Raw genomic sequence first — 20,807 nt, 5'->3', positions numbered from 1 at the left:
TCCCATCGCCTGGGGAAGGGATCCCCAGTGCAGGTACCTTGCAGCAGGTGGTGCAAGTGGAAGTTCATCAGGAGCAAGGCCAGAACGTGGATATGAGTGTCAGTGGCGGCTCCAGAAAGAGACCGGCTGGAATGGCAGAGGTAGAGGAGGTTCTCACGCCAGGCCAGCGCCCAGGAAAAAAGGCGTGGGTGGCAGAGGAGTTGACGGAAGTACGGGCTGGCCCAGTGACCCAAGAGCTACGCAGTAGACGGGCACGGGAGAGTGATGGTGATCAGGTAAAGACCTGTGAGGCGCCTGGGGGCGCCGAACGGGCAAAGTCGCCATGAGTAAACCACAGCGGCATAAAGGAAAGCCGCCACTTATATAGCTTTCACGAGTGTAACTCTTAACTTGAATGGTCTCCGGTCGGAGATCAAGCGAGTGTGGCTGGTTTGGTTTTTGCGCAGGTACTGGTTGATGCGTGTTTTATACAGGAACATAATTTTCGGTATGGATATGATTTGAGGTTGGACGGTTACAAGATGTATGTTAGTTCTGCCAGGCAGTTAAAAGGGAGAGTTGCGATAGTCATAAGAACATAAGTTAGTTTTAGTTTAATATGTTTATTATGCACCCCATACCCATCCTGTGGGCGGTAGTCAAAAGATTACAGAGGTACATAATGGGTCCAGGGACTGGGCCTCAAAGTTTTGATAGCTGAGCAAGTTACAGAGGTAATGAATTCACAATTTACAAAGGTAATGAACTCACAATTTACAAAGGTAATGAACTCCAGGTAGGTCTAGTCACAATCATGACAAGTTACAAAGGTATTTACAGATTACAGAGGTACACAATGGGTCCAGGGACCGGGCTCCAAAGTTTTGATGGCTGAACTAGGTACAAGGTAATGAACTCACAAGTTACAAAGGTAATGAATACTGTAAGAATGGTTACTTACGTGTATACATGGCAGCAATTTTGAACAAATTTTAGAGTAATGAGCAATTCACACTTCCACACCCGGTCACAACTGTAGTGAGTTATTGGTGCAAATGTTGATTGCTGAGTCTCTCTCTCTCTCACACACACACACACACACACACACACACAAACTCATACACACACATGCGCACACACACTCATACACACACACACTCATACACACACACACACTCATACTCACACTCACACACACACACACACACACACACACTCATACACATACACACAAACACACACACACACACATGCACATATGTGGTAATGCTTTATTTACAGCTAGCAAAGTCAGGGTATTTCTCCAGAATGGTCTGTAATATACCACTGTGGATAAAATACTTAGCCATAAGAAAGGAGGAACACTGCAGCAGGCCTGTTGGCCCATACTAGGCAGGTCCTAAGGGACCCTTAGGACCTAAGGGTCCTAAGGGTCATCAGGGACACCAGCCCCTTGCGCGTCACGGGCTGGGAGGAGGGGGGGGGGAGAGGGTAGTGAGAGTAGATGGGGTCTGGGGTGAGAGGCGCGTTTGTCTCATAGGTGTGTATATGCCAGCATCGGGTAACGTAAGGGTTAAAGCAGATTTTGTGAGGGAGGATTTGTATTTTTTACGGGCTTTGCCGGCGGTCACGATCATCGGTGGGAATTGGAACTGTGTGATTCGTGAAAGGGACGTGGAACCAAGGGGGGCGGGGTGTGTATTGAAAGTTCTGCGAGGCTCATTGCATGATGTTGGTGCCATGGGCGTAGTGGGGGGGGGGGTCGTTTAGCGCCTGAGCATACTTTTGTCAGGTGAGAATATGCTGCGCGACTAGACAGGATTTATGTAATGCGGGGCATAGAGGTCAGGGACGTGCAAACGGTTGATGTAGGTTTCTCAGATCACAGAGGGGTAATAGCTGACTTGCAGTGGGAGGGAGTGGTCAGAGTTCATGCTGGTTATTGGAAGTTGAACGCAGGATTGCTTAGGGGTGAGGAAGGGGGTGCAGGGTTCGAAGAGTGGTGGGGTAGGGTCACTGAGTGTAGGGATAGGGTACTGCAGCTCATTGACTGGTGGGAGTCGAAAGCAAAGCCTTGTATTGCGTCCTATTTCCGAGGCAGGGGGAGAGAGGAAGCGAGGTGGCGTTATGGATTACAAAATTATTTGGAAGCACAGCTGAAGGATTGCTACGACAGGGGATGTGGGGGGGGGGGTGAGGCGGAATCTATAAGGGATAGACTTCCGGACATCCGCAACGAAAGGTTTAATGGAATACGTTATCGTTCAGGACTGGAGGACGTGCTATGGAGCGACAAGCCGTCTGGTTTTGTGTTACGGAAGTTCCGAGAGCGTCGTGCTGTGACTACCGTGTTGTGATTAGTGGCAAGCTCCGGGGTGGGGGGATACCAGGATGGTACGGTTTTCGGCACAACAGAAAGCATAAGCTCTTATGCTGATGCTTGGTTTCGGGAAAAATGGAGGGGACGGGTGGGTATAGGATCGCATGATTTGACGGGGGAGGGTCGTAATGTACTGGAGACGAAACTTCGCGAGAGGTTGGAGGAGGATATACGTGAGGAGGAGGTAGCGGAAGCGATTTTTGGGATGTGGACTGGCAAGAAGCCGGGCATTGATGGTTTACCTATAGAATTTTATAGGACGCATTGGGCTTGCATTAGACATTTATTTGTCGGCAGGTGGGATGATGGGTCAGTCCCAACGGACGGGTGTTGTAGTGTTGGTTCCTAAGAAGGATGGCAGGTTTGGCCTGAGTTCTTACAGGGCAATTTCTTCAATGTGTGTAGATTATAAGGTTTTTGCGAGGATATTTGGCAATCGTTTGAAGGGGGCCCTGGGGTCGGTATTACATGTAGGACAGTATGGAATCCCTGGGAGAAGTATGAGAGAGGGGCATGGACGTATCAAAGATTTCCTGGAGGGGGGTGGGGGAGGAGATGTTCTTGGTTTGGACTGGGAAAATGCGTATGATTGTGTAGATAGGGGTTTTATGCACGAGTGTGTGTTTGGCTTGGGTTTTGGTTCGAAAGTGGTGGGTTGGGTAGAAACATTGTATGCCGGGGCTATAATGAGGGTTCAGGTGAATGGACGACTGGGGAGCAATATATGCATGGAACGAGGTTTGAGGTAGGGATGCCCGTTTCCCAAATCTTGTTCGCATGTGTCCAAAATCCGTTTTATGAGCCAGTGGATCACGAGTGGAGGAGGGGGTGTGATAATCAGTCAGGGGGGACGAATAGTGGGGTATGTGGATGATACAATGGTTTTGATTAGTGCACGGGAGGATTTCATCTATGTGGGTGAGGTCATCAAAAAGTTTGGGGTCACAACAGGTATGAGGGTTAACAGGTATAAGTCGATGTTGCTAGAGGTGGGGAGCTGGGTGGGCGGGAGAATGGGCGAGGGGTTTGGATGGACATGTGTGGATAGGATTAGGATTTGTGGGATTACATATTTAGCGGACAAACAGGCAAGCAGGGAGGTTAATTCAGTGGTGGTACGGGACAAGGTGCTGGGTAGATTACGTGGACTACGAGCTGGGGATTCCTCGTTGCACCAACGGGTGATGATCGTGAATTCGCTTGTGTATAGTAGTCCGGGGAGTGGTAGCTGTTTACCCTTTGAGGACCTGTGACGTAACAGAGATACAGAGGAGGGCGTTGAGGTATGTATGGGGATATGGACGGGCATGGTTTGGACGTGATGTGGTAATGTCTGGAGTACGAGCGGGGGGTTTAGGTTTGCTAGCTTTGGGACCTAGGGTGAGAGCAATATATGTACGGGCGTGTTGCTTGAGACTAGGGGGTACTAGATGTTGTATGGTGGGGGAGGTTGGAAGAGAAGTCCGATGCTGGTGGCGTGGAAAGGAACTAGAGGCGTGTGAAGAATTGCTGCGATTCATGTTAAAAGTGAGGGATGTCCGTGGTATGCGTGTAGGAAGGCTGGTGAATGTAGGATTTCGGCAGGAGGCAATGTCAGGGGTGGAGATTTATCCCACGTATAATTGGAAGGTAATTTGGGAGGAATTCCGGCGGCTTTGTATACCAGCCAAGGCGTGAGAGGTGGTGTATAGATTTATGATGAGGATCCTAGCGTCTAAAGTAATGTTATGGAAAATGGGTTTTGTTGAGGATGCAACCTGCGTACATTGAGGTGATGAAGAAACAGCTTTTCATGCAGTGTATTTTTGTCCATCCCTAGAAGAGGTAAGGTTGTGGATGCGAGGTGTTTTCGGGATGTTGGGAGGGGGAAGGGTGGCTATGTTAAGGGCGTTACTCCTTGACGTGGATGGGGTGACACAGAATGTGGGGCGAGCGTTAAGATATATCATCGTGGACTATTTGTACATGTCCTGGGGAATGCGTGAGGTACGGGGCACTGGTAGGATCGGGGCGTTGGCTGCACGTTTTTACAGAACAATGTGCATAAACAGAAGCGTCTATGAGATTAAGACACATGTGCAACATCTGGGTATCTTTATTGTAGACGTTTCGCCATCCAGTGGCTTTATCAATACAAATTCTAGGACATAACTTGAAGACAGTAGAACTATGTACAGAAGATGAGGTAATCAGTCCCTCAACCTAGGAGTAGGTGCGAAGAGCACCATAGTCGAAATATAAACACAAATGCAGTATAATGTGATCCTTTATTGACAACGTTTCACCCACACAGTGGGCTTTTTCAAGTCACACACGGATCTACCTGGGGTTGGAAGGTACGAGAGTATTTATAGTCATGTTCAGAATGTAGATGAATGGTTCAGAGAACCGACATGTTGATAAATTAGACACATGTGCAACTCTTGGGTATCTTTATTGAGGAAACGTTTCGCCACACAGTGGCTTCATCAGTCCATACAAAGGAGAAACTTGAAGAACAGGAGGAGAATGAGGTAATCAGTCCCTCAACCTTGAGTCGATGTGGTCAGTCCATCAATCTTGAATAGAATACGGCATACGTGCTGAGAAGCAGCTTATAAACAAAATTCAATAATTTTCGGGTTTAATTGTAATTTAGCCAAGTTATCGAGTGTACCATGCTCCTGGAGGCCTATGTTAGGAACTCCATAAGTTTAATTTTAACCCCTTTGTCGTCAATTTGTGCACATGTCTGGCCTCATAACAAAATATTGCTATGAACATTACAATGGTATAAAATACCGACAGGTTGTTAGGTAAGACACATATGCAACAGTTAGGTATCTTTATTATGAAACGTTTCGCCTACACAGTAGGCTTCTTCAGTCAAGTACAGAAAAGTTGATAGAAGCAGAAGATACTTGAAGACGATGTAATCAGTCCATCACCCTTAAAGTTTTGAGGTCGTCAGTCCCTCAGTCTGGAGAAGAGCATTGTTCCATAGTATGAAACAATATGGAGATGAAGTGACAGAATGGAGCTTTTTATAGCGCCAAGAGGTGAGACGTAGGCCACTAGGAGAGGTAAGAACTCAGATGTTGAAAGGTCAGGTCCCTTTCAAATCCAGCCGCTCTCACTAGTGGAAGTTGTCGAAGTTGATTGCAGGTCTGTACCAAGATACCCTTGTGTTGCAGTGTCTGACAGATTGAACATTAAAATGGTATAAAATACCGACAGGTTGTTAGGTAAGACACATATGCAACAGTGAGAGCGGCTGGATTTGAGAGGGACCTGACCTTTCAACATCTGAGTTCTTACCTCTCCTAGTGGCCTACGTCTCACCTCTTGGCGCTATAAAAAGCTCCATTCTGTCACTTCATCTCCATATTGTTTCATACTATGGAACAATGCTCTTCTCCAGACTGAGGGACTGACCACCTCAAAACTTTAAGGGTGATGGACTGATTACATCGTCTTCAAGTATCTTCTGCTTCTATCAACTTTTCTGTACTTGACTGAAGAAGCCTACTGTGTAGGCGAAACGTTTCATAATAAAGATACCTAACTGTTGCATATGTGTGTTACCTAACAACCTGTCGGTATTTTATACCATTGTAATGTTCAATCTGTCAGACACTGCAACACAAGGGTATCTTGGTACAGACCTGCAATCAACTTCGACAACTTCCACTAGTGAGAGCGGCTGGATTTGAGAGGGACCTGACCTTTCAACATCTGAGTTCTTACCTCTCCTAGTGGCCTACGTCTCACCTCTTGGCGCTATAAAAAGCTCCATTCTGTCACTTCATCTCCATATTGTTTCATACTATGGAACAATGCTCTTCTCCAGACTGAGGGACTGACGACCTCAAAACTTTAAGGGTGATGGACTGATTACATCGTCTTCAAGTATCTTCTGCTTCTATCAACTTTTCTGTACTTGACTGAAGAAGCCTACTGTGTAGGCGAAACGTTTCATAATAAAGATACCTAACTGTTGCATATGTGTCTTACCTAACAAAATATTGCTATATTCAACCCTCAGACTGTTCACAAGTTACAGAGTTAAGCAGTCATAGGTAATTAAACTGTCTGTAGTTTCATATTTGTAGGCTTACTTACGGTTATATTTATTGGGAAGCACCAAACCCGCAGGAGTCAGCGCCTAGAGCAACAGGAGGTAATCAGGTTTGATGAAATTAAAGGGAGTACAGGTTCAATTCCTTGGATGAAGAGCCCCTCAACAGGAAAGTAGCTCATTCGAGGGGTTAGTTACAGCTCTACATGATTTTTAAATTCCATTTGTGTATACTAATGTTTGGCTTAACACTTGTAGCTTTATCGCGGCCTATGCTGGCTGGTGTCCTGTGGCTCGGTTGGTAACGCACTCACCTCACATTCCGAGTGTCCGTGGTTTAATCCCAGATATGGGTGGAAACGCTGGGCATGTTTCCTTACGCCTGCTGCCCCTGTTCACCTAGCAGTTAGGAGGTACCTGGGTGTTAGGTGACTGGTGTGGGGTCACATCCTGGGGGGCAAGATTAAGGACCCCAGTGGAAATAAGACAGAATTCTCGATGACGCACTGACTTTATCGAGTTATCTTGGGTAGTTAACCCTCCCCCGGGTTAAAAATCCGAAAAAAAACGTATCTCTTATCGTGTAAGGAAAAACTAACCTTGGAGAGGTACCTTAACGCCGGTGAGGGGCTCTTGATCCAAGGAATTAGAACTGTTCTTTTTCTTGGATCAACCATAATTATCTCCAGTTCTCCAAGGATCTATTTGACCCCCTACGGCTTTAGCACTTCCTCGTAAATAAAATGGCCACTGAAAGAAAACGCGTAACATACCAGCGACATGGTAGACACAACTGATAGTCACGTGACTGCATATACACTATACAACATTGTGGATATAACAGTCGTTTGCTACTACCCTCTTACTTTCCGGGACCCCTACGTAGCCTGGACGCCAACATAGCTACTCCACCTCCTTATGCTAGGAGTGAACACTGGGAAACCACTGCATCTAGATGCACTGAGTGCTGAAAGTAAACTATGAACCAGGACGTTATACATAGTTTACTCTGGTGAGGTGAAATGGCGCTCCATGGATTGCTCCCCATTCTACCCCATTACCACTTCGGCTGTTTGACCCCTCAGACCCTGATCCCTGATGCATGAAATAATCATTTACGAGAAAGTTGGTCATGGTTTTCACCGAAAGTCGTAACTTAGGAGTCCCCCTGAACTGCAAATAAGGATTCATTTTTTTGTAATGTCTTGAAGTCAAATATGGTTTTTCAGATTATATTAGATAATGAAAATATGTTATTTTCATATAGTCGGACTTGAGTCCTGGAAATGGGAAGTACAATGCTTGCACTTTAAAGGAGGGGTTTGGGATATTGGCAGTTTGGAGGGATATGTTGTGTATCTTTATACGTATATGCTTCTAAACTGTTGTATTCTGGGCACCTCTGCAAAAGCAGTGATAATGTGTGAGTGGGGTGAAAGTGTTGAATGATGATGAAAGTATTTTCTTTTTGGGGATTTTCTTTCTTTTTTGGGTCACCCTGCCTCGGTGGGAGACGACCGACTTGTTGAAAAAAAAAAAAAAATAGATAATGTTTTCACAGAACATTGTCTTTCCCGAACGATGCATACTGATGACTCTCTCCAAAAACCAATCAAGGCAGCTGGTAATGCCGTAGTTGTAGAACACAGCAAAGGTAGCCACACAGGGCTACTTTCAATAGTTGGGCTACCACAGTTCAAAATATCATACTTTATACATCTTGCATGTAAATAACTTCATGAGCATAATCCTGGCACTTTCACTGTTTTGAATATCGTGTCTAAATGACAGCATCATTATTATAATATGCTTGTGTCAGAAGCCAGGCAAAGATAGGGTAAAACTGTAGCAGTGTTCGAGGTCACCTTCTGTAGATTCCCTCGTACATTGGCCTTTAACTGCACGATGGAACTGATAAGTTGACATGGGTGTATGCTCTCAAGGAGGGAGTCGATTATAACTTCTGGCTGTCCACCAGCAGTTCGAGACCTCCAGCTAAACTTCGCAGAACAGAGAGAGACTGACACCAGTCTTTCCATCTATCATTCTGTTATATAGCAGGAGCCACATGTCTACGGTACATCCATCAAACATTTGGGTGCTATTACCGAATGACGTCGGTTATGCTACAAATACCAATTGGAGTTTGCAATATTAACTGATGTAATCATACTAAATGTAAACATTTGTAAGCAGACCTATTCTCACACCTTACGTCATTTGATTTAATGCGACTGAATCCGAGAATTTAATGACTTCATAAATGTTCATCGAATGTACAAACGTTTCATCCATAATGACATACTAGAAAAAAATAGCTAAATACAATGGAAAAGATATTGACAAGCAAATGACATCCCCCACCCATCTGTTTGCAAGGTGAAAACATTAGCTACGTTAAATTTACAGATACCTTGGTGTAGACGTACCCTTCAATAAATCCACCATACCACGACTAAATAAGAAATGCAAAGATAGGCTAATTGCTCTCAAAGCTGTTGCTGGCTACAACCACAACTATGGTGCTAATGTGAGAATCGTGAGAATGATGTACATAGCTTATATTAGGTCCTTAACTGATTATGTTGCTCCCATGGTGATATTAACTAGGGAGAGTTCTCTCCGACCCTTGGAGTTAATGCAGAATGAAGCTCTCAGAATTATTCTTGGCTGTCCCAAATCAACAAAGGTTCTTAATATCAGTGATAGGATTGTTGAGATTAACACTATACTCGGTGTTAGAATGTTAAGAAATGAACCAGACACTGTCACCATGAATCTTACTAAATGTCTAGAAGTAGATACACAGATCTAACAGGATTGTGAAAACGTGCAATTATATTAAGTTTTATAACCTGCATGAACTGTATCACTGTAGACAACAAGAGCATTTCACCCCTCCATGGAAGATGTGTTCATTTAATATCACATACCTGCAAGTCCCTCCCAAGAAGCTTATTGCTAATAATCCCTTCCTTAAATCACTTGTTAAAGCAACTGCTCAAGAAGAAATTTCTCGCCTAGCTGGTAGTAATAAATTATCACAAGTTATATACACTGATGGATCTAAACAGGAGTCTTCTGGTAGGGCTGCATCTGCTCTTATTGCCATTTCCCTAGTTAATACGGTAATAAACTTGTTGAGATAGGCAAAAGAATTAACAACTGGGCGTCTACACTGCAAATTGTTTGCAATCCTAATGGCGCTAAAGCTAACTTATGACACTGAGTTTGACTCTGTAATCATTGAACATCAAAATGGTATGAAATACCGACAGGTTGTTAGATAAGACACATACGCAACAGTTAGGTTGCAACAGTTAGGTTGCACTGTTGCATATGTGTCTTATCTATAATCATTACTGATTCTATGTCATCATTGAAGGCTCTTGACTCGCATGACTCCAACAACATGCTCATTGGAGAAGCCAGGTATAGATACTCAAAAATCCGGGATAAATGAATTAAAGTGCAATTGCTATGGATCCCATCACACATTGGATTACTCCTTCATGATAAAGTTGATATGTTAGCCAAGAAGAGTACCCTGAAAGAAAATGCAGAATATAACTTTGGTATATTTGTGTCTAGCATTAGGAATAATATTAGGAAAGAAGCAAATAATGAAAATTAATATTACAGGAATGCAATTAGAAGTCTGAGTAGATCTATAACCCACTATGATAACATGACCGTAGTTATGTTTATGGAGCAACTTGCAATGTGAACAGACTGACTGATGTTGTAGTGGCCAGGCTTAGGCTTGGTTACTAGTACTTCTGGCAGTTTGGGAGACACACACATGATCTAACCAAATCCAAATTATGTGGTCAGGCATATGGTCACTGTCTTGAACACTGTATGCTTAATTGTCCACTTATTGAGGAATATAGATAGTCAGTATAATAACCTATGTGACATGTCAAGATATCTTATTAATGAAATTAATATACCAGATATACTAAGCAAGTTTCCTAGGTTTGCTTGTAATAGACAAGTGAACTGCAGATATAAATCCAAATGTACTCCTGTTAACCCTTTTGGGGCCTAGTTCCTAGGCCGTGTATCCATATGCTCCTGCGCTACCGTCCACAGGATGGATGTGGAGTGCACGGTAAACTAGCCACTTCGGAGGCAAAATCTAAAATCTAATGACATACTAGAAAGAAAAGATAAATACAATGGCTCCGCCTATTGTAAATAACTCATTATCATCGCAACCTGCTGAATTAACAGAACTTTTTTGGCATAGTCTCTTAGCTCTTGGTTGATTCAGTAACTTATTGACTGTTGCTCGCTTCATCGGTATGCATGTATCTGCAATTCATTTGTGTATTGTAGCCTATTTATTCAAGATGTTATGAAATTACTTAAGAAATCGTAATGACACGATTGCAAACAAACCATACCCCCGGCCGGGAGTGAACCCGATGACCGCGGGTTCAATCCCGGCCGGGGGTATGGTATGTTATGAAATTGTCACGCACTGAGGTGTTTCTAGTATCAGTTCATTACTTTTGAAAAAATCATTATTATTATGTACACACAAAAAAAGTGCTCACCCCTTATATAAGCAGTCGTTATGGTAATTTGTTAAGTCAACAGACCTTTGATGCCCAGTCCTAGGACTTTGTGCCTCCACAGTATTTTAACTAGCACACACCGGATGAGTATGGAGTCCATGATATCAGATATTACAACCAGTCACTTCACATTAATCCTGTGGACGGTACAATTAATAAGGTAAACGTTAACCTGTATAATTTTGATGTTACAATACAAATGTTCAAGTCTTGATGAAATTACCGCTATTAATATAGTCACTGTTTCCATTCATTACTTTTGTGAAGAAATTCATTACTCTCAAATACCTTATTACTACCGCAGCTTCCTAGAGTAAAGACCCTAGACCAGAACCACTAAGTGACCAACGTGAGGAGCAATGTTGTCTCTACCAGAATTATGCCTACCTTTCCTAATTGCACAGCAAAGAATTCTTGCCCAGAACTGAATAAGCTTTATTGAATGGGCTTGTTTTAACCGAGAGAGCCAATGGAACTAGCATAATTCAACCAATTATCGGCGAGGACGAACAAAAAGAATGTTTGAAGTTCTATTCCCTCAGTTGAAACTCCTTGATCTACAGATAACCTCCACTAGTACGCCTGTCATAACAAGATCTAATCCAGATCAAAGAATTCATCAGTTCCGAAGAATTGCAACTAGTGGTGGCAGCAGGAGATATTAGGGCAGGGATTCCTTTCTCAATATTATTCCTTTCTCAGTATGGAAGCAAATTTAGTTAAGGGGGGGGAGGGCAGAAACCCTTAACGCTTAGGCCAAACGAAAGTTATACTACTCACTTCTTAGGCCAATTTGTTCACACCTAAATCCCTTGATAACATGAATGATTCCGCATCGGAGGGAGGGAATGGGGAACAGGTTAAGTGTTGGATGCATAATACAGGAGCTGTGACTCGACCCCTGCAACCCACATAGGCGAGTATACTAACCTTGAGCTGTTTTCAGGTGTTTTCATTGGAGATTATTCACTGGCTAACTGAATAAGGTAGATCGGCTGCTCTAGCACTTCTTGGATGGGAAGACACTGTTAGAAATGGGGTAAAGAAGAGAGAGGGCTGAGGGATGGAGAAATTGGCAGAAGACTGAATAAATTAAAGACCGTTTTGCTTTAAATTTTGATAGTTTTAAATATCTACAGCAATAGGTTGATGGAACATTTTAATATAATTTTGTAAAAGCTATTGTATGCACCCAGGCATAAAATACCTTCGTCAAAGTGATCTCCATCACTCCCAGGACTTGACTCATTCAACCATCAGCTTAATCACTATAGAACGATCAGTTAAAATGTGAATTATCTTTTCACTGAAGTTCTAGCTGGTGATGCGCTAATTTATTATCTGGAACACTTACGTCTAAAAGTTAACAAAATAATTTCTCACAAGACTTTGTATATATTACAATCGAGTGATGATGAATTAGAAGAGATGAAAAACACCCAAAACGTCCATGTGTAAGAAGAGAAATAAGTACAGATGATAACTGCGTGCGTGACCAAGTACAGTCCAACATTACGTACAACTGGATAAAGCAAGACATTCAGAACTATCCTTGACCTCAGAACCATCATGAACAATCAACACACAACTTCCTATGATTATTTTCTTTAAATAAACCATACGTGACTTTGCTATCAGACAAATTTGCATAATAATAATAATAATTTTATTTCTACAAGTACATGTACAGTCGACTAACACCCAGGTAATCATTATTACTGATGGGTGAACATAAACAACCGGTGTAAGGAAACGCGCGCTCAATGTTTCCGCCCCTTCGCCGGGAATTGAACCCGGACCCTCACCGTGCGAAGCGAGAGCTTTTGCCACCAGGCCACGGGGCACCAGGGTACATGTGTATATCCCTCTTTAAATGATTACTGGTCGAGTACCACTTGCGTTACTCGTGCTGCTGAAGCAGTGTCTAAGAGGTTCAGGTTGCTAAGGAGAACAATCCATCTGAATGATCAATCAGACAATGCGAATTCAAATGATAGGTCAATGACATCAACAAAGCTTGCCTTAAAACTGAAGGAAAACCAGAGCAGTCCATGAACGAGGTAATGGTCGCATACACGGGCAAAATAGCTGGAAACCTTCGGCAGTATATCAAGAAGCCTAATGGGGGTTTCACACTTCTTTGCTATACCAGTGAAGATATGATTCGTGATATACTAATGTATGTAGGTTTCACAATGTTTGGTAATCGTCCTGTTATGCTCTCAGAGGAAAAAACAGCTGCCCATGAGCTCAAAGATTGTCGTTATCCTTGCCACGACTACATAACCACACACGTGAAACAGGAATCTATACAGACACCTTCATCTGTCTTGCTTTGTTGAAGTTTCTGAAAAGCGAAATTTAACTGCAGACACAGAGGTGTTACCAGGGATAACCAGCACTATGGAATGTCAAGGATACGGGAAAAAAGTAAGTGAAAAAGGTGTACCATGGATTACAATTCCATTGAAGGTATCCTTTCATTAAGCTGGAAAGACAACAGGGTTGAAGAATTGAGACACTTATGCAACACATGGGAATCTTTATTGAAGAAACGTTTCGCCACACAGTGGCTTCATCAGTCCAATACAAAGTAGAAATGGGTAAGGAGAGTAGAAGTATGAGGTAATCAGTCCCTCAACCTGGATTCGATGTGTTCAGTCCATCACTCTTGTAGTAAGTGCAGCATAGGGCCAGAGAGGTGGCTTATATACTGCGGTTGAGGGACTGATTACCTCATACTTCTACTCTCCTTACCCATTTCTACTTTGTATTGGACTGATGAAGCCACTGTGTGGCGAAACGTTTCTTCAATAAAGATTCCCATGTGTTGCATAGGTGTCTCAATTCTTCAACTTGTCGGTTTTCAAAACCATTCATGACAACAGGGTTGTTGGTTGACGAGTGACCAAGGGATAAATCCTGTGACAAAGATCATCAGATACAGCAAGGAGACCAAACAAAATATAGAGGGAGTCACACTCTTCAGTCAAAAACTATAATGCTCACAGGGAAAGCATCGACAAAAGTTGTTTTGCATATTCACAAAACTCTAATGAAATGAAGACTGTGGCACATGATCCTGTTTGGATACGCCCCTGATGTTGCTGATGTAAATGCTTGGTTTTTGTATAGGCTTCTGTAAAAGGTATGAAAACCTGAAAGTATTCAGAGTAGATGTTTGACGCTGCCAGATCTATACCAAATGTGTTCCTAAGGAGTTTGGGATCATCTCCACTGTCTTCCCCAAACACTTCACGTTCTTCAAGTAGGGACGTGATATCAGTACTCTGGGACCAACTGAAATGCCTGCTCCTGTCCAGTATCAACGTGCCGTTATGCCTGATGACAACAGAATTATAACCACACATTACCACACTCTTCAATTTATGGAAAGAAGCTGTCGTGCAAGTACTGTAGCAAACAAAGTAGCATTGCCAGGACAAATACTGCCTATTCAACTTACAATGCCATCCTCTGCAAGAACCCTAGGAACTGATTCATCAGCTTTCACACCAAATAAAAATTAACATAACATATCTTATGAAATAATTCTTGTGACTGTTTTTGATCTAAAAAAACTTCATGTTACTTTCTATAATTAATGTACAATATTTTGCATATTTTTTCTTATTTTTCCTGCATTGTGTGGAAAATAATTTCCCAAAATTATGCTGTATATTTTTTTAATGTAAATATACCTGATTAATACATTACTATTGCTCTAAAGTGTATTTTAAAGAAGTGAACTGACAGGAAAGCTCTGCGCCTGCACTGACGAGCAGAAGGGAGACGCCATTGTTTTTGAATGTGATACAAGCACGTTAGTGTAATGTGCATAAATTTTCGTCGCTCTATGGGTTATATTGGGCTTAAAACCTCTCAAATAGGAGCCAAAATTGTTGGATTTGCAGTCCTGCATAACGTGAGCATTAAGCAGATGGACAGGACAGCTTCAGAACCCCAGCTAAGTTGTCTATTTATGCTGAGATTCTGGCCAGTATTTTCTTCATTTATTATTATTATTAAAGATTCGCCGGTATTCTCCCGGCCCGGGCCTTTTCCAAGGGGTGGCCCGGCCTTGGTTTCCTCTTTAGGGAGTGTCTGAGACCTAAGTCTCCCATGGGAGGAGGCACAAGTACCTCATCTTTGGGACCAACTGTCCCCAGGCCTAGCCACAAGCTAGGCCTCTCTGGCCTGCCATCCCTGCCCCAAGGGGGCAAATGGGAATGACAGTCTTGTGAGCTGCAAGCTCTGGCTCAGGCACCTAACCTACCCTAGAAGGGCTGGGCATGGTGTCGATCATTTTCTTCATATTTAGGCAGGGGGGTAGTACATGATACACCAAGTAATCTCCAGACAAATTGGCGAGTCATATTATAAATTCTCCTTTAATGTATATGTATTCACATTTTAAATTTAATATACAGTTCACATATTTATATTAATGTTTTTACCAGAATTCCTGGTGATGTATATTTCATTTGAATTTAATATAGGTCCAGAGTGACTTGTGGATATGACAGTAGTAGGTATCGAAGGGGGACATTTTTTACGACCTGGGTGTCCTAAAATTCCTACTTGTCTCTGTAACCTTGATAAAGAATAATTATCTTTGTTACCATTTACCGGCATGTACCTTATGAGTTACATCCTGGCAAATTTTATTTTCCACAGTTTGTACGTAAAACTACAAAAAATGTATGGTTGAAACAAGATTCTATTATTTTATTCTTTTTCATTGAATGAAGGTAAATTATACATTTGTCTTTTATTAAACATTTTAAAATATAATTTTAAAACATTTACCGGAAGAGCAACAGTTTTGGGCTCCCTCATTGTTTGAATTTTAAAGCCAATATTTTCTGAACATAAACAAAATGTATAAGTAAAACAAAGTCTTAGAAAAGGTCATACTTTAAGCATATACTATCAGAATTTTGATATCCAACCGATATCTATGCTTGTCCGATAAAGGGCAATCAGGCGTGGATGAATATTTAAAGAAATATTTAATATTTAAGGAAGATAGGTTGGTGATGTGTTAAAGATGGAGCAGACGAGTAGGTCAACACACAGACGTGAGCACACAGTGTGTACACTCACTGTGGAATCTTCATGAAGTTGACATCATTATCAAAGTTAGTTTCCACCTGTCGGCCAATATACAGCCATTAAAGACCTACTTTAATGTAACGATTATCAGGGTGCTATAATGCTATCTGTGCTATGTAAAGGAAGGGTTGGTAGGGAAAGAATAGGAGACAGGGATGGAGGGAGAGAGATAGAGAAGGCAGACTCGTAGTCACTAAATCATTTCCCTGAGCTCGAAAAATCCATTTTAATATGCGCCCTATTATCCACACCGAGGCCCTTGTTTCACGGAACGCTGCCCGGCCCTTTGACTGACCGACGACGATAACTTTAATTAAAACTTAATCAAACTACGACGAAAATAGAGAGGAAAAACACCAGCCGAAACTTGCGCTCGTTTCATGAGTGAGAGAACCGGCTAATTAGATTCGCGCGTAATCTACCGGCGCTGGACCCGATGGTTCTGAAGAAGGGGACAGGAAGAGGAGGTGGAGGAGGAGTAAGTGGAGGAGGTGGAGGAGGAAGAGATGAAGACAAAAGATGAAAACAAAAGAATAGGATGAGAGAAGGGGAAACAAGATGAAGGGAAAATAAGAGCTGAAAGTAAGGGAGAGAAAGAACTGGAAAGAAATGAGAATATATGAAAAGTAATAGATTTGTCAATAAACTGAAGACAAAGAGACCATGCATTAGTGAGGAAGAATGAATTGTAAAAATATGTTAAGAAAAGGCTGAGGCTCTAAATAAACATGTAGGATAAATATATAATAGAGAATAGCGAGGAAGAGCTGGAAGATGAGGAGCAAATGTCCATAATAAGAGGAAACAGGAGAGAGGAGGAGGACGGGTGTAGACAGAGTCCTGTGAAGCGAGGACAGCTGGTGGAGGGAGGGAAGGGACGGTGCTCACTACTCAGAAAGAATGACAGAGACAAGCTAAAAATAATCACAAAATATAAAACGTTGGAATCAGAATAATGAAATAATAAATAGCTGGGATCTAGGTTAAAAATCCGTGTTATTTAAAAAAGATTAAAAAGGACCCATATCAAAACGCCTAGTATCTCAAGAGGTTTCAGCAGATAAGTAAGTTTATTCAGGTATACATAAATACAGTTACATACATAGATTATCATACACAGGATAACCAACCCCCAAAAAAGTCAGAGTGACATTTCTATTGGGGTCCTTTTATCTTATTATTGTTATAATATAAAGGTGGTATTTTTTTATTATTCTACAAAGGAGATATATTATCATACTATTAAGACTATCTACAATACGAGGATCATTACTAGAAATAGGGTAAAATAACACGTGTGTTACCTAAAAAAAATAAAAAAGCATTCTCCTCCCTTTCTGTAGCTACATTCATTAGGTACCTTTTGGCACTCTTCTTGAACTGGTTCATGCTATGACTGGCTTTGACATGTCATAGCATGACATGTTAAACAATAAAAGGTGTTTGAAGCCTGGCCTCTTGACTGTGCTCTCTCCCCCTAGTACTATGATTGCTTTGGTTCCCAACCTTGACAAAAGTGGCAGCAAGATATTCTGGACACTATGAGCAATTTTATAAAAATTATTTAGCTTCAGTTGTTTTACTCTGTCTTCAACATTCAGCATATCCAACTGCTGTAATTCATCCTGGCCTACATGTGCTCTTGGTCCCAGCCCCAGGATGAATCTTACTGTTTTGTTCTGGGTAATTTGCAGTCTATCTTTCTGTTTTTTTGTCCAGGCAGAGTACCATGAAGAGCAAGTGTAATCCATATGACACTGTATGAGGGCTAGACATAGGGTCCTGCGAGCCTCAGTAGGTAGACACTGTGCTTGTCTGTAGAGGAATTTCAGTCTGGCATTCGCTTTCTTTACTACAATGTTTCCTATCAATTGTCCTGATATGCATGGGTCAACGGGGATTCCCAGATATCTTCACCAACTAATGTAATCATATTTCCATTTTAAACACCGAAGCCTACAGAAATTGTCTTTAGGATATACGTATGGATACCAACATCACATCATTAAATACACAACTATGTAGTGGTTCTTTTTTATAATGAAATATATAATGAACTGGGGTAAGCCAGAGGATGATTAACTGCTGATCGGCTCATCATATTATTCAGTGTCAGGAGACACTGAATAATAATAATAATAATAATAATAATAATAATAAATAATAATAATAACTACCACTAGCATCACTGAAGTTTGGAATACACTAAAATGATCTCAAGTTAGCAACAGGTAATGAAGCACATTCCCTCAAGAGAAGTCTTGAAAATGGTAAAAAGCTCTTGATTCAAGGAATTGAAGTTGCACTCCCACTTTCTCAGGTCAGATTTTATTATCCCCGCCCCGCCCAGGTATAGTACATCTCTTATGGGTTCAGCACTTGCCCACTAATATGTAAAAATAAAATTATTTTCAGAGGGAGGCAGGATCCCTAGTAGTCGGTACCCATGAGTGAGTCGAGTATCGTTTCTAAGTGAAGATTTTTGTGGAAAGAGACTTTTACCGTTTTTGAAGTGTACAGAGCCAACCAAGCCAGTCACATCGACAAGATTCAAGGGTACATAGAACCTAAAGTTACTGTGGGAAATGCTGCTATAGATCATGCAAAATAACAGATTGGTCTCACCTCATCATTTCATTATTGACATCCCCAGAATTCTTCAGGCACCAACCGATGTTATCGTGACAGAAGGGAATACAGGCCAATCAATATTTTCTGAAAAACGTGATGCGGAGTGGCCTATTGGGCCAAAGTCATCAAGGGGCCAAAGTAGACGGAAACAAAACCTATGCCCAGGAGTCGCTGTACCTGTGAATCATGGGATCCAGGAGTCAATGTACCTGTGAATGATGGGGTCCAGGAGTCGCTGTACCTGTGAATGATGGGGTCCAGGAGTCGCTGTACCTGTGAATGATGGGGTCCAGGAGTCGCTGTACCTGTGAATGATGGGGTCCAGGAGTCGCTGTACCTGTGAATGTTAATGTTAAGAATTAATCTAAGTCTGCTCGAAATGCCTAGCCATGCTAGATGTCCTAGTGGCCTCCTCTGTAATTATTATTTTATAATATGTAAACCACAAAATACCCAAAACCTGTAAACCCCACATTGTAACCATTATAGAGAATAAACTTGAATTGAATTGAATATTATGCCAGTAACGAGAAAGAGGTCAGCTATTACAGCGTGGAGTTCAGGGGTTTCCATGGAGGACTGTCACTCACTGGGCACATTAGGAGTCTCCAGTAAACCTAACAAAACTTGGATCCTCCAATCATGATTTTTGTTTTATTTAATTAAGTGGAAACACAAAACCAGCAAGTGCTATACAGCTCCTTGGGAATGACAGGTAATAAAATTTGTCCCATGGAAATGACTGTAATGAGGTTAGATTTAAAGTAAAACGTAACTTCAATTTCTTGGATTAAAAACCCTTCACAAGTATCATGGTACCTCCCCCTCCCCCCCTCTCTCTCTAAATGCTCGGACATATTAATCATTCAGATGGTTTAGAAAGACACGTAAGCAAACACTATAACATATTTATTAGAAAACGTTTCGGTCCTGGGATCTTAATCACTTCCAAGTGATCAAGGTCCCAGGACCGAAACGTTTTCTAATAAATATGTTATAGTGTTTGCTTACGTGTCTTTCTAAACCAACTTGTCGGTATATATTACCAAGGTTTATATAATCATTCAGTGCCATGTACAGTAGATACCTTCACTAACATACGCTGAAAACCCATAGAGGCTAAATTTATTAAATAAATTGAAACACGACACCTGCATTCTGCATTCGGTGCACGCATATATATGACATACTTTTCTCTGACTAAAATATTACACCCTTAAACCAAAATTTATTACACTGTATGCAATAAATTCAGTATAGAAATAATCTTCTCCACACAAACAATTCCATAAACTAAATTGTATTACAGATGTACATAAATCCGACATGGTAATACTTTCCGCAAATGCACCGAATGTTATTATTACTTTTATATTAAATATTAAAGATTTTTCATTTAACACAAAACCTCTGGACCCACTTTAGTGGGTCCAGAGGGAGGCTCCTGAACCTGTGAATGATGGGGTCCAGGAGTCGCTGTACCTGTGAATGATGGGGTCCAGGAGTCGCTGTACCTGTGAATGATGGGGTCCAGGAGTCGCTGTACCTGTGAATGATGGGGTCCAGGAGTCTCTGTACCTGTGAATGATGGGGTCCAGGAGTCTCTGTACCTGTGAATGATGGGGTCCAGAAGTCACTATACCTGTGAATTATGGGGTCCAGAAGTCACTGTACCTGTGAATGATGGGGTTCAGGAGTCCCTGTACCTGTGAATGATGGGGTCCAGGAGTCTCTGTACCTGTGAATGATGGGGTCCAGGAGTCGATGTACCTGTGAATGATGGGGTTCAGAAGTCACTGTACCTGTGAATGATGGGATCCAGGAGTCTCTGTACCTGTGAATGATGGGGTCCAGGAGTCTCTGTACCTGTGAATGATGGGGTCCAGGAGTCTCTGTACCTGTGAATGATGGGGTCCAGGAGTCACTGTACCTGTGAATGATGGGGTCCAGGAGTCACTGTACCTGTGAATGATGGGGTCCAGGAGTCGCTGTACCTGTGAATGATGGGGTCCAGGAGTCTCTGTACCTGTGAATGATGGGGTCCAGGAGTCGCTGTACCTGT

The 20,807-nt window shown here is 42.1% G+C and overlaps 1 long non-coding RNA gene across 2 annotated transcripts in view; it reads right to left on the bottom strand.

The window, feature by feature from the left end:
* LOC128691005 (uncharacterized) overlaps positions 1–19,079 on the bottom strand; it is a 26,196-nt gene extending 7,117 nt beyond the window's left edge. Inside the window, exons 1-4 of one of the 2 annotated variants that reach the window (XR_008407394.2) lie at positions 18,740–19,079; positions 11,930–12,024; positions 10,979–11,136; positions 7,966–9,963 (exon numbers count right to left, since the gene is read on the bottom strand). This is a non-coding gene — a long non-coding RNA (uncharacterized lncRNA). Of the gene's footprint in view, positions 1–7,965; positions 9,964–10,978; positions 11,137–11,929; positions 12,025–18,739 lie in introns of those variants that run through there. The other variant, XR_011392508.1, reaches the window with a different exon arrangement.
* Positions 19,080–20,807: the final 1,728 nt, after the last annotated feature.

This window comes from Cherax quadricarinatus, chromosome 27 (assembly GCF_038502225.1).
Source record: "Cherax quadricarinatus isolate ZL_2023a chromosome 27, ASM3850222v1, whole genome shotgun sequence".
NCBI lineage: Eukaryota > Metazoa > Arthropoda > Malacostraca > Decapoda > Parastacidae > Cherax > Cherax quadricarinatus.
The sequence above is the reverse complement of the archived record's forward strand: the minus strand, read 5'-3'. Positions and strand labels throughout refer to the sequence as shown.